Consider the following 4,906-nt stretch of genomic DNA (forward strand, 5'->3'; position numbering starts at 1 on the left):
ATGTCAGTCCCACCTAAGAAGAGGAAGACGGGGCAGCTGGGATGGGTGGAGTTAGGGGTAGGGGTAAGGGAAGAGAAGGGAGGGGTGGGAGGGATGAGGCAGGGTGGGGAGAGACAGAAATAACTACAGAGTGCCTGATACCTCAACTTTGGTCTTGTGAAGCTAACCTGGGACTTTTGGCTTCTAGAACTATAAGACACAATGGGAGCAGGTGTGTGTACATGTGTACATGTTTAAAGAAAGGAACAGCCCCCAAATCATTAGAATTTGCATTGTTTTGTGGAGCCTGGTGTGTGGGGCTGAGGTCGGAGGGTTGCAAATTCAAGGCCTGCCTGGGCTTCTTAGTGAGACGGTGCTAATATTTTTTAAAAAGCAAAATAGGGCTGGGAATATGTAGAGCTCAGTGGTAGAACACTTGCCTAGCATGCACAAGGCCCTGGGTTCAATCTCTGGTGCCAGACCCAAAGGGAGGGAAATTGTTTTAAAGTTAGTACATCTGTGGTAATTCACTACAGCAGTAAGAAGCTGCCACACTTCCTAAGATGGGTCCAGCCCCCCATTATCCAGCGCTAGCCTGGCTCTGACTGGCTCTGACCTGCAGTAGTGGACCTTGTGGGGGCACATCGAAGCTCTCTCTTTAGACTTCACCCCTTGAGTCTTGACTTGGTACCTCTAAAACTCAGCTCCATTTCTTACCTCTTGGGGTTCAGAATCCCAACCTGCCACGGTCACCTCGGGATCCTGATGTTTTTTTCCTACTCGTTTTTTTTTCCCTCTGTTCCCCAGGCCCTTTGCAGACATTCTGAAGCCAGTGGGGGCAGAATGATGGACTCTGATTTCCCAGGTGTTATAAGATCCCAAAGTTGTGTACCCTTTACACCTTCTACTAGAGCAACTGGCCCTGGGAAAAGCCTGCCATTATCATGCCCAGGAGCGGAGAATGGGCTCTTTGACCAGGTTCCCTAATGACTCCACCGAGTGGTCAGTTAATACTGAACTGAGCTGACCTGAACAATTCACCAATAATCAAAGCCACTCACTGTCGGCTGAGCACCCAGTGTCTGAACTGCAGCAGTATTTCCCATCTAGTTCACACAGCTCTCCCCGGAGAACTCCACCCTCCTCTCATTTGTTCTCTATCTCATCCCCACTTTTTAGACAGGCTGTTCAAGCTGGCCGGGAATGCACTGTGTAGTCTAGATTTGTCTCAAACTCATGAGGATGCCCCTGCCTCAGTCTCCTGAGTGCTGAAATTGTAGGTGTGCACCAGCACGCCCAGTTTATTTCTCTTGGATCACAGGAGAGAGAACGGGGTCACGGAAACCACGGGAGTCGACAGGGAAGAGGGCAAAGCTATGACTTGACCCTGATGGTGGTCCAGTACCTCTCCTCCTCCCTTTCTTCTCCTCGATTTTCTTCTGTTGGAAATAGGATCTCAGTAGATAGCTCAGGTTGGCTTCAAAATTCTCAGTCCTCCTGCCTCAGTCTCCCCAGTGCTGGGATTACAGATGTGAGCATCACGCACAGCAGCACCCACCTTCTTTTTTGGTTTTTCGAGACAGGGTTTCTCTGTGTAGTTTTGGTGCCTGTCCTGGAACTCGCTCTGTAGTCCAGGCTGGCCTCGAACTCACAGAGATCTGCCTGCCTCTGCCTCCTGAGTGCTGGGATTAAAGGCGTGAGCCACCACCTTCTTGACAGTATTCTTTATGCCTTTGCTTCCTTCAAGCCTTCCTTTACCCAGCTGTGGGAGGGTAGTAATGAGCAGCAGCACCATCACCCACGGGTCAGAGCTGCAGGATTTCTCTGGGGCTCTGGAAATGCCAGGGTATACAAACACTATTCTTGAAGCTTCTGATGCCAGCCTGAATGAGTACCAGCTGCCTTGGATTCCACTGAGACTTACCACCCCCAGGGTGCAGCAACATCTGGAACATTCTCCCAGTACTCTTCAGGAGATGCCATTTGTCCGAGAGCTCGGAGAGCTGGACACCAGCGGGAACAGGCACCACCCACTAATCCTGCCCCAGCATTTCTCAAAAATGCCTTTTAAGTGGCACAGGCATCCATGTTTTCCCTGCACCAGCATGGTAGCAGGATGCTCGCTCTCAGCACTGGGGGCTGCCTTCTAATCAGAGGTACCTCATGGGCTCCGGGATGTGAAAATGCTCAGGATGGTAGTCTCTAGATGGAGACCAACATGGAATTCCCAGGGAACCCGGCGGGAGTGGGGGGGTGGTCTGTTGACTCTTCAGAAACCCATTCCCTGTGGTCTGCTCTCCTGATGGCCTGGGTAAGAGGTTCTGGCTTCGTTATCTCTGCAGGCCTCCCAGGAAATAAAACACTGCGCTCCTTCGACACGGTTCCGTGCTATTTTGCTTTCACAATCGTTTCCTTTTAAATGTGTTTAGTTTTAAGCCCCTCAAATCCTGTTTAAGTACATGGGGATAAGCCTTCCATGAATAAAGCAATAAATAGAAGAGTTGGGGAGTTGTGCGCTTCCTCTTCCTCTCTCTTTCCCCCTCTCTCCCCTGGAAGCTCCAAGTCACAGCAGCTGGGGCAAGTCCCTCAGTCAGGGGTCAGGGGTCACCACAGGCCTCAGCATCTGGGCATTAAGCCTATCTGTTGCTCAACAAGTCCAGCCTTGAGTCATGACTGGAATTTAGGGTCACCTGTGAGCCTCTGTACCCCATTCTTGGAGCCCCATTCTATTCTCTAGATGCCAGATGATGAGCCTGAGATGGGGCAGGGTAGATGTCGTGCTTGGGGGAGGGCTCTCAGGAAGAAGAGGTTGGGGGAAACCCCAAGAGGCTGATTCAGAAGCTAGGCAAGGCACAAGTTACAGCAGGAGTAGCTACAGACTGACTCCACTCAACAGGCTCTAGAACAGTGGTTCTCAACCTGTGGGTTGTGACCCTTCGGGGGGAGGGGTAGAATAACTCTTTAATGGGGCGGCCTAAAACCACTGGAAAACAGGAATGTTTACATTATGATTCACAACAATAGCAAAATGACAGGTATGAAGTAGCAACAGCTATGAAGTTTGTGGTTGGGGGGGGGGGTCACCATAACACAAGGAACTGTATTAAAGGGTCGCAGCATTAGGAAGGCTGGGAACCACTGCTCTAGAATGAAGAGCCCAACAGCATCTCATCTCAGGAAACAGGAGCCTTCCTAAGGCTTCCTCCTAAGCCACTGCCTGAGCCTCCTTCAACAATGCAGGTGAAAGGGAAGTCAAATCTCATGGGGACAAATGTGCCTGTGAGGGGACTTCTGGGAATCCTGGCTAGCCCACACTCCAGAGCAGTAGAGGGGTAAGTGTGCTGTTGAAGGAATCAGGTTGGGGAAGGGGGCACCCTGGCCTACTGTGGTGGTTCTGCATCTCTGGAATGGTATTCTCCCTCCTCTTCCCCAGGCTAATGAACTGCGAGTCAAAGTAGTTGTACACCACCAAAGATGGGTGTACACATCACCAGCTCACAAGACTTCTTCATGAAAGGATCTCAGAGAGATTGTGCTGTTGGTCCAAGAGTGCACAGCTCTTAACTGCCAGATGCTGGCTCACCTGTGGGCTGAGCTTCCATGGCACACACCCTCCTCACAGGAAGCCCCTCCTTCTTGGTTTCTGGTCCACCCTGTACCCATTGAGTCTTTATACAGCCACCAGGAGCATCAACTACCCAAACTGAAGTTCATGGGGGCATCTCAAGGGGGAGAGATCTACATCCTCTGAGGTCTCGGCCAACACCTCCTCCATGTGCATCCTTCTGGTGATGACAGATATTTGTCCCCAACTCTCATAGGCTATACTACAGTCAGATACTGGAGGCCTACATGCTGGGGTGTCACCAAATTGATGACAGTCCCTTCAGTCACAGGACAGGAGCCAAAGGGAAGGCTTCGGGAATAGCTCCCCGCTGAATGCAGCATCTCTCGGAGGACAGCATAGGTTATTTTCTCTGCTGCGCTCTGGGAGAACACAGGACAGAAGGAAAGGGAGGAGTGAAGGAACCTGAGTCAGGCTGAGAGCTGGCTGTGGATCTCAGAGAGGTGCGTGAACGGGCCTATGCCAGCGAGCACGCAGGGAGAGTCCAGCGAGGCCCATCTGTGGCCAGCCTCTTAGCCCTCCTGGATGTGTGGGAGATACTTTCCTGGTGCCACCTGCCGGTATAGACAGCTCTTGTCTCTGAGGCCTAGGTGGAAGGGCTGTCTCTGCTAGGCAGAGGCAGAAAGAAGCATGGCTCTTCAGCACATTTACTCCCGCTCTAGTTGGGCAATGATGAAGAAGACTCCCCGTCGAGATGGTAGTGACACAAGCTTGCCTGAGCTCTCCAAACCTGCCGTGGCTGCTCTTCACAACAGAGCACAGAGGGGTAAATCCATGCGAGAAATAAAGATGTCTACGTTAAACCACTAGAGGGACCGGTGGTCTCAGCACAGCCTACCCTATCCCAATTAATGCAATTACTATTTATTAATCACCTATCATGTGCCAGGTTCAGCCAACTCTCCCCACCCATGGGTTTACCCAATTACAGATTGAAAAATTAGAAAACAATAGTGTCTGAACCTAACATGTAGGTGGTTCCCCAGGCAATATAATATCATGATTATTGACACAGAATTTGCATAATGTATTAGATATTATAAGTTTTGTCAAGATGAATTAAAGCCAAGAGAGGGTTTGTGCCAATTCTGTACAGATGCTCTGCCACTTCACATGAGGGACTTGGGCATCTGCAGGCTGTACTGGAAAAGTTCTGGAAGCAATAGCCATGGACCCCAGGAATGACTATATTGTGCTTAAATGCTCATCACACACCATCTCTCAAGTCCTTGGAGCAAGCTTCCACAAGTTGTCACACAACCAGTCAGTAGTAGAGCTGGAACTGAAGCCCAGGTCAGCTGG

The sequence above is a fragment of the Peromyscus californicus genome, unplaced genomic scaffold, assembly GCF_007827085.1.
Source record: "Peromyscus californicus insignis strain IS unplaced genomic scaffold, ASM782708v3 Scaffold_5__1_contigs__length_169319896, whole genome shotgun sequence".
NCBI lineage: Eukaryota > Metazoa > Chordata > Mammalia > Rodentia > Cricetidae > Peromyscus > Peromyscus californicus.